Source organism: Carassius auratus, chromosome 20 (assembly GCF_003368295.1).
Source record: "Carassius auratus strain Wakin chromosome 20, ASM336829v1, whole genome shotgun sequence".
NCBI lineage: Eukaryota > Metazoa > Chordata > Actinopteri > Cypriniformes > Cyprinidae > Carassius > Carassius auratus.
This window is the reverse complement of record NC_039262.1, coordinates 6,909,345-6,919,835: the sequence shown is the minus strand read 5'-3', so window position 1 is coordinate 6,919,835 and position 10,491 is coordinate 6,909,345. Positions and strand designations below refer to the sequence as shown.

General features: G+C 34.7%; 1 long non-coding RNA gene across 1 annotated transcript; it reads right to left on the bottom strand.

Moving 5' to 3' along the window:
* Positions 1 to 4,079: 4,079 nt before the first annotated feature.
* Positions 4,080 to 5,097, bottom strand: LOC113037818 (uncharacterized). Its single transcript, XR_003274685.1, has 3 exons — positions 4,942 to 5,097; positions 4,733 to 4,774; positions 4,080 to 4,109 (listed from the first exon to the last, which is right to left on the bottom strand). It is a non-coding gene; the product is annotated as an uncharacterized LOC113037818 (long non-coding RNA).
* Between the last annotated feature and the right edge of the window lie 5,394 nt (positions 5,098 to 10,491).

The following is a 10,491-nucleotide window of genomic DNA, read 5'->3' as shown; positions in this document are numbered from 1 at the left end:
TGCCCCCACATAAAATTTAGTTGAAAGAACAGTCTAGGTTCAGTGATCATTTATATTAAAGGTACAAGTTGTAAGACATTTGCAGTAAAATATCCAACAACCACTAAGCTAGTGTTATATTTTTTATCCAGCTGATTACTAACAATATCTCTAATGTTTTCAACTACTTGTAAATCATGAGAAAACTCCCATTCTAAACAGTGACACGGGGCAGTACAGTCGCCTGTCAATGACGTTAGTAACCCTTTGTTACCGCCTTTACAGACGTGGAAACCACATGACAACAGTCTCGTGGACAAATGCGGAAGTAGCTTCGTGACAAAGTTCAACATGAAAGAGATGCCGATCTCGCTTGTGTTTAACTCGACTGGTGAGTTGTTTTGATTCGTATCTTTACAGAAAACGTATGCTATTATAACGATCAACAAGATTAGTATTATGGGGCATACACGCAAAATGCGGGGCATCGCGTCTCTAGACCCGCGCCAGGATGCGTCTGATCCGTAGTCTGATCCCGTCTTTGCATTGACTTTGTATGTAATCTACTTGCGCAAATCGTTGAACAAGCGTTAAATCCATGATTTATCTTTCCATCTGACTGATGGCCGTCAGCGGTTGGGTAGAAGACAACAAATCCCATCATTCCATGCTCCTTCTTAGCATCATCAAACCTCACAATCGTTATTGTTTTGGTTGTGCGCCCTCTAGTGGCAGGTCCTACAACCTGTACAAGTTACACAAAGTTTTTAGCCCAGCAATCGCATTTATTAGGCTCTGTGGAATCCTGGTGTTGACCCTGTATTTCTGTTACAGGAGTGTGAAATGAAGCAGAAGAGTGCATGCACCAGGACGGCGGAATTCCACAATCATTTTGCAATGCTGAGCAGAAGCTCAGCAGACATGATGGCAACTACATAGCAGAGAGCAAGACAATGTCATCATATAGAACAAGTTTTTAAGAGTCAATGGCTAATACTGCGTTATCGTGGCATTTGCTTCGCCAGCTTCTTCACAATGAAGGTTTGTTGTTAACGACATTATAACTCCTGAAAATAAATGACAGGGACTCGCTGTGCTAGGAAGACCTGTAGGAAACTGCTGTCTGGACAATTATTAGAGGCAACTGCTGCACATTTTTCAGACTTCTGATATCTTTAAAATAACCATTTAAGCCTCTGACAAATGAATGGGTGAATTCAGCTCTATGTAACTTACGAGTGTATGGTGTTAGCATGACAAATTCATAGGTCATGTTTACACCAAGTATTAAAGGTCATGAACTGCCTGTTTTATTGTTTTTTAATGTTCTCTGAGGTCCGCTTATAATGTTAACAAGATTTGTAAATAAAAAAAAAAAACATCACAATTTAGGAGTAATAGGCTATTCACTCACACTGGTGTGTTACGACACTACTTTCGGATCCAATATGCAGCACAGAATCATCTCAATCTTTCTGAAAATCCCAAATCAAATTTGTGCCAAAGTTTCAATCCTCTTACTGACACAGTTTGGAACTTTATTAAAAAATATAGTTCTTCCCTAATGTTCAGATCAGGAGGACAATGCAAACACAGTTTTCCCATAATCTGGCACTGACTGCACAGCATCTTGTTTTCTCGGTTTCTCTGTAAATCTTTGTTCGCCTCTCTTTTTACACTACAGTTGCAAATAGGTGGGCGGGGCTAAACAGGCAGTGATGTAGAAGCAGACACTGATCTTCTTCTACAGAGGCACTGTTTAGCCACACTATTACATCTTTTTAAACTAAAAAAGGTTAAGTTTTGAGTTCTGAAACTTACAGGAGGTTTTTATAGTACAATGACCTCTTATATGTTAAAATATAAGGGGAATTTTGTTTTCTCAGTTCATGGCCGCTTCAAAATTTATCTCAGGTAATTCAATCACAAGAGTTCTCTTATTTTTTGACTACATACATCATAAACAATGTCAGTGTATTACTACTTATTTTTATATAAGTGATAAAATAAAATAAAAAATACAATAAACCCAATACTGTGTTGCTTCCAAAAACTGCATACATCAGTTTTAATCTCAGCACTAACAATATATTTCATGTGAAGCGTTATTTTCAGAATCGCAGTGCAATTAAAATTCTGTATGATTCATTAAAAAGTAGTTAATATTAAGTAAGCTACATTTAAGACACAATATTGTCTTTTTTTTCTTTTCAGCCAATGAAAAAAGTTCCAAACAAATCTGAAGTAGAAATTGTGTGCATCTCAGAGCAACACTGCACTTTGTTTCATTCCAGAATAAACCTGTTTTTGAACAACGAGTCAATGATTCAATGATCCATTTATAAAAACAGTCACTTGCTTCATTTCTAAATTAAATCAATTCTGAACAAATCAATTGAATGCTCAATCATTAAAACACGGATTTCCCAGCCACTTACTGCAAGTTTAAGTGTTTTTAGTATATTATATTATGCATGACAGACCTAAACCACCCACAGTCCTCTCCCCCCACTTTTTTAATAATAAAAAAGGAACCAGAAAACAAATCAAGACATAATTTTTTGTCAGTATCACACAGCCCTACTATTTCAAACTGTGTACATAGATGTATCAAGTGTAAACAATTTGTTTTACAGACTAATTTTATTGCAGCAAAAAAAGCAGTACAGATGTACAATATGAGACCTCTCATGTTTCAGTATTCAAGTCTCGAAAATAAATTCCAGTTAATTGAGACAAGCAGAAAACTGTTTTACAGCTTCGCCTGAGGAAACTGTGGTGAGGAGAATGTAACCAGTGACTCAAATAAGCAGTTCATGCAAATAAAGACAGATTAAATCTATATTCAACATCAGACACGGGTATCTAAACTGCTAAAGCAGGCTTGCCCTGACCTCACAGACAAGCTGGAAACAACAACAACACTTGCAACTCCATAAATCAATGCAAACCTTGATGAACTGTGGAGGTGTAATTGTTGCAAAAGTTGCCTCATGCCTCAGCACTTTCTAATTGACTGAATTTATCCCCACATCTGCCATGCATACACACACCACTTAAAAGGCTAAATGAATTGATTTATGGTGACTCTGTCGAAAATTGGCTCCAAAGTCTGTAAACATCCTGTCTTTACAGAATGAACAAATGACGGGTTGAGAACCTGATCTTGCTTCCCACTATGGGATGGCCGGAATATGGCGATCACATACACACATTCCAGACTGCCTCGGAGCAGCTTGCTCAGTGGAAAACACTCACAAAATAAGAAACACCTTCTGGATGCAACATGCTCCGTGAAAACCAGAATGACATAAAAGGAAATTGCACACAGAGGAATTAACTAGCAGTTTAGAGAAATTCTCTGTGACAATCAGTTATACATAACACAAAAATCAGATCATGAAAACCGCCGTTAAATATATGGGAATGACTTCAAAACAAAGGTAATGACCAAATGAAAAGTGTCATTGTCAAAGCTATTCTGTTCTAGAAAAAATGTGATGGTAAATTGCTTCGCACATCAGTATAAGTCAATACACTTGGATGACACTGTAGATTAATCATTTGAGAATATTGACAAACGTGTCACAAGCAATGGCGAAGGCAATGCATGGCGTCCCCTCTCTAATGTGATGCCAGAATCTCATAGACAAGGGGATCTTAAATGAACAGTCCTACCTTCAATACATGCAAACATTATTTATAGCTTAACAGTTTATTAAAAAGAACCAGTGGTCACATTTGTACTATAATTATGTTTTAACATATATGCTTTTGAAAAATTAATCCTTAACATCTGAAACCCATCTACTCAAATGTCTAAATAAAAATTAATACATTTAATGGAAATTAACTAGCTTTTTTCCCACACACACACACAAAAAAAATAAGTTCTACTATTTACTATTCTGTGACATTGGCTTATTTTCAGGTAAACTGACAAAAAGTGAAGAGAAACAACTTTAAAGCTGACAACTTAGCAAACATGTTTTGTTGTGTTTGAGAAAGAGTTTGTGAAGATATGCATTAGAATCTAAGGCATGCAAATATGTAGTAATGCTTTTTCTTAAGCAAATATTTGACTCATAATTGGTACTTACACAGTTGGCTTTGATTTACATGCACTACATCTGAAAGAAAGAAAGAAAGAAAGAAAGAAAGAAAGAAAGAAAGAAAGAAAGAAAGAAAGAAAGAAAGAAAATGTGAGTGGAGAGTGAAGAAATGGGTCAATGTCTATTCCACAGACAGACAGGCTTCATAACATAAAAGAAATGCCAGACATTACGTGAAGAAAGGCAGGCTGACACATGCTTAGTGCACTAGAACAGACTGACCCAAAAAATCGTGCTTATTTTCAATAGCCCCGCTAAAAATGCTATGCTAAATACTGATATTTTCATTTGTAGACTACTTACTGAATAACAAGCAACCAATCTATCTATACAATTATATTCATCAATTCCACAACACACTTATTTGCCACTGGCATAAATAGTCAATTAACAACTAGAGTCTAACATGAAGGGCTCAAAACATCTTAAAATGGGGAGAGGGGGAGGGGGGTATAATACAGGGAAATCAAACAATATTACAGCGGCCAATATTATAAATGTTTTTAATCAAATAAAATAAAAATAATTATTTTGAATTTATAAATTAATTACTGTGCCCACAAAGTAAGATTTATGATTTATTTCCACATGCAATATTTACCTGCCACTTATTAAATTAAATGCAAGTTCAAGTTGCTCACCTTAAAATACGCAGCAACAAATTCACGTGCAGCAGCAAACTTCTGCAATTACAACAGTAAATTCTACTTCCTAAGTCACAAAAATACACAAAACTACATACAGTACAGTTTCTTTAATGCCCTTCAAAGATACCAAGTAAAGGCTATGGTAATGTTATAGTACGTTTTGTGTTAGTGTTACTGTTTTGCCACTTGTGTTGGATGTTTACCTTCAGAGTCGTTCACATGTTTCACTGGCGGGTGTTTAAGATCTACATCACAGGAAAATAACAATACGCAGGTTTGGTTCGATTAACTGTAGTTGGATATCCAACTTATGCAGAGCACTTTTTGTTCCCTGTGTACTATAGTATCCACACAGCGAAAAGACGTTCCGAACGAAATGACTCAGCGCGTTACTGAACTGTTCATTTAATTTAGACCAGCGATTCGGACCATTCGACCGATTCGTTGAAGGAACCGACACAAAAGATTGATTCATTTAAACAGACATCGAATCGCTAGTTCTGACTCCGTTTCTATTCGCTTTAAGCCTATTGTCTATCTTTAAACTGTTTACCAGAGGTGGTCATTTTAAAACATTAGCTGGATGTTACATTTAAAATATTTATTTTATTTAGCCTTTATTTCCGAGGTTATAAACATAAAACAAATGTGCATGATTGATTCAGACCCACGCATGGTAAGTATTACATAATATTACATAGTAAATATTGCACGCTAGCTCCACCATAGCTGGCCCTGTGCCAATTCTATAAAATATAACCAGCTTTTGCCCTTTGGGTAAACAGAAGACGGTTTTACTGTACTTTTACTATTGTGCTCTGTCTTATGAAAACATTGCTACACGGAAACAGCAGTTCAGAGAGTTGTCTGGTATAGTTCACTGGCCAAATACTGCTGAAATTGGGTAAATAAAACAAGCTTTTACTTTCTCCATAACTAAAAAACATGTTTATAGTGAAGGTTGACACTATTTCTACATTTTTTTCTGCATATGATAACACAAACTAAATTTATTAAAGTAGTCCAAATCCAAAAGGATGACGAAAACTTCTATTTTACAAATAAAATGTAAATGGGCTTAATGCATTTAACCGGGTTGAATATATCTAAATTAATTCAGCAGTGAGCTAATCCAAAAATAACATTATAAAAAATACTACATAAGTTTAATTTAGTACACTGAGCAAGCAGCTCTTTCTTTTTTTTTTTGGATTGAATATTCAATTCATATCCAATTCAATTCATGTAATGACAGCAAAAAATTTGTAAACCGACTGGTTATTATGGTTAAAAACTAAATTAAAGTCAGTTTAAAGATTTTAGGTTGGATGTTAAAAGCAACTCAACAAACTTTAAGGAGTAGTTCATTTTCAGAATGAAATTCTGTAATGATTTACTCACACCCCACTTTTTCCACACCTGTTTTTTTCTTCTGTTGAACACAAAAGAAGATATTTAGAAAAATGTTGGGATCAGAACAGTTGATGAGAATCATTGACTTCCATATAGGAAAAAAAATACATGGAAGGAAATGTTGCTCCTCAACTGTTTAGATCCCAACATTTTTCTAAACATATTATTTTGTGATCAACAGAAGAACGAAACTCATACAGGTTTGGAAAAGGTGGAGGGGGTGGGGGGTGAGTTTACCTAATCAACATGCTAAATGCTTGTACTGGATATGCATGACTGTTCACATGTGCAGTGAAGTGAAAACAACAGAGACGTGATTCAGAGCGATCCTGAGACAAGGAACACATGGGTGTTACATGTGCTGCTGTTATGCTTTCAGTTTTCAGTTGTTATTTAACTTCCCATTATCATTCACACAGAAGCATGGCTAGATTTTTATTGACAGTTCCAGATCTTCGAGTAAATTGGTATCATGTAACAGTGCAATGCACCATATAACCCAGGTGCAAACAGTTCAACTAGGTGCTCTGGGGTGAGAAAGTACTTGAGGCTCTATACCAATTTATTTGTGCAGTAAAACTCTCCTTAGATTATTTAGTCTCATGTGATGCTCTCCACTGAAGGTTGGAAAAGACATTAGACATTAGATATTTTATTTTTATTAACATGGAATAAGGATCCTCAAATTAAATCTTAACATGATGGAGAATAGTACAGGCAACAATTTATCTATAATTTATTGTACATAATAAACCAAGTCTTCTAAAATAAAATCATATGGCCCATGACGGTTTTATTGGTGTGTTACAGTGCACAAAGGGGAGATTAAGGAATATCATTTTTATGCCACGTCTTATATAAGACAGTGTTTATTTTGTTTATTGTTTTTCAAAGGTTAAGGCACTAAATTAGATCCATAAACCAAACAGAAAAAAGTCTACTAAAATACTTACAGAGCATGTTGCATTTGCTTTCAAAACAAAAGCTCCCAAATCAATGAGTGTCTTCTTGTTACACAAATGTGCAATAGGTTTCGAACATAAGGCTTAGAGAGTGTAAAGCTCATTAGTTAGTTTCCCTACTGAGGCGGATTCAGGCATGACTTTGGGATTAAACGGCTTTTGGAATGCTATTGTCTAAGCAGCCTCTAAAACTGAAGGAACACTTGGATGGGACCAGGTCTTTTTATGCATACAAACTCTAAATATACAGATAACTTGTTCTTGTTTGACAGGATTAGGAGAGTGTCTCGACATTAATGAACTGTAGTCCATTAATCTGTTCTTGATTATGCTTGTCTATATATAGATATTTCATTAAACATGGGCATCATACTTCTGACGTTCTCTCTTCAAACAGTGTATCATTTAGATCCTATAATGGAAATAAGACTATAGAGCAGGGAATTTATTTTTGCATTAAAAAAAAATAATAATAATATTATATTTAAATAATGTAAACATTTAGAAGCAAATGCATTATTATTAAACATATTATATTTTAAATATATTATAATATGTTGAATTATTAATAAATGTAAAAAAAAATTGATATAATATAGTCGGATACATAATATAGTTGGATATATATAATAACATTTACTTTTTGTTCTTCGGGCACCTCTTCTTTAGAGGAATATGAGGTTATGTGCCTTTCTCAAGAGCACAATGGTCACGTTCTCACATCACACACTGGATGCTTTGCTAAGACAAAACATCTCAAACATGCATGCAAGTAATGATGGCCACAGTAGGATTAATTAATGACTGTGTTAATGGGCCCATTAAACAAATGATCATATCAACCAATGGTGCTGCTTTCTTGTGAACACATATACATTATAATTGAACTGGAATGACTTGTGTTAAGAGTTGAGATGTTTAAAATGCATGAAGCTCTGATTGCAATTAATTTTGACATTATTACTAGGCAGTTGAATTTAAAGCAGGAGTTCTTTTAATGTTTATCTTCCAGAACATGTTTTGATTCTCCTATCCCCTCCATCTATCAGGGCAGTATCTATCTATTGAGACTCACAATGAGATGATTCTTAGAGGTCATTTTCTCAAGTAATAGTTTACAAACTCATAGTGATAAGAAAATATACCTCCCATTTTGGATAAGTAAACAGCTCAAAAAGTGCAATTTATTCACTTTTTCGGTGAAATGTTTTAAAAGCAGTCTATGCGTCTTACAGATGATTATACATGATAACATTTTACATATTTCTAAGTTCTGGTTTATTTACACATGTTTTGATCAAACTCACTGTCAACTGTCTCTCAGCAGGCGTATTGGTTTGGACGTGCAGAACGTGAAGACTGTTTGGCTGCAGTGCACACAGACTCGTCTTATCACCACTCCTGGGATTTAATTGCTGCTCTTTTTTTACTTGTTCTGTTTTATGAACTTAAATTTGACTGTGGACAAAACTGACACATTCACCGGTGTTTAAGTTACTATTTGAACAAATAATAACGATAACATTTCAAATTATCACTCACAAATGGAATCATACTATTTACTTAGAAAAAAAAAAACATTTTTATTTTAGAGACGTTCAACTTCTACTGTCACCTCATTAGGATGATGCTCAACTATTTAACTTTGTAATTTGTTAAATGTATTGTATCGCAACTCAGAACAGCTCATATTATTGCTAAGTGTTGGTATAAATTACATGTGCATGAAAAATATGTGACACGGGCAATGTAGTGTAAAGTATCACCAACCCTGTTTATCTCAATCAGTGCATGGTGTTAATGGGTGTTCGAGCACGCACACTGCCTTTAAAAACCTGTGAAACGTGATTCCATGTTTTGCTCACTCTTGCCGTGAACAGAAATAGCCGCAATGAGGTAATGTGTGCAGCGGTGTTGCTCCATGCGCGCGGAAGGCGATTGGTCGCGCGCTTCAGCTCCACGTTTTGCACGAGCCCAGAGCCAGGCTTTTGCGGCAAGCCGTTTCAACATTTATCCATTCCACGTAATGTCTATTTGCATTTACATTTAGGCTTTTTTTTTTTTTTGCATATGCTTTTATCCAAATCGATTTACAATTCGGGGATACATTAAGCAATTCTTCTTAAAGAGGCAAACAGACACAGGAAGAGCTTGTAATACCAAGTTCTACACATTGTTCAAATGAGTACAAGCTAGAAAGAGAAGAAATAAATAAAGAAAATAGATTGCCAGGGATTCATCTTTTTGGACAGGGGTGTGAAGGTCATTCCACAAGCCAAGAATGGTGAACTAGAATGTTCTGGAAAGTGATTTGAGCCTCCCTGTGATGGTATCATGAGGCGTTGCTCACTATAGCGGAAATAGAGGGGTCCTGGGCTGTTCTATATGCTAGCATCAAAGTCTTGAACTTGATGCAAGCTGAAACTGGTAGCCAGTGCTATTTACTAGTTCATATTTTAATTACTAGTACACTGTAAAATATTGTAAATAAAACAAAGATTGTTGAAGTATGTTTTACAATAAAACACTAGTTAAGATTTTCTTCAGAGTTTCATGTTCATTCAGTGTGTTACTTGCATTTCTTTTACTGTTATGCATGGTTCTTTTTTTTTTTTTTTTTACTGTTTACTTGCTTTTGTTTACCAAATTTATTTCAGTGTAAGTAATAGTATGTATAACTTTTTTTACTAGAAAGGTCTACTAGTAAGCTACTTATTTAATAGATACTACTACTAATTTCAGTACTGATTAGTATCTATTGAATTTAGTTTTGTTACATTAAAATTTATTCTAGTTTCTACTACTTATTGATTAGATAAATAATTAGAAAGCTTGATACTTTTCACTGGGCCTATACTTTTTATCTCACTACTTACAGTAGATTTTTTTCAAATTTGGGGGTGTTTACACAACACAATTTTCAACTAAAAACTGTTTATGTGTTGTGATCATTCATTTACACAACAAAATCGATTTGGCTGCATGAAAGTGCAAGTTTTCAAAACTGATACCATTATCGTCTAAGTGTAAACTTCAAAAATTTGAATTTGTGATATTCAATAGGCTGTAGTGTTTCTCTTCTAAGTGACATCGCATGCCTGGCATGCATAATATACAGCATTCAATTGCTGCTACACTGAATAAGAAATAATAGTATAGAAAACGTGGTCGCAAACAATTACAAAGAAACAGCAAGTAACACACTGAATTTTTAAAGTTGAAATTTAAAAAGGATTGTAAACATAATCATAAACATAATTTACATCTTGTAAAACATAAAATCATGTGAATTTTTTTTTTTAAGGTGTAGGAATACTGGATACCTATCAATACCTGTCTGATATGAGACAGGTTCAGTACAAAACATAAAATTTAACC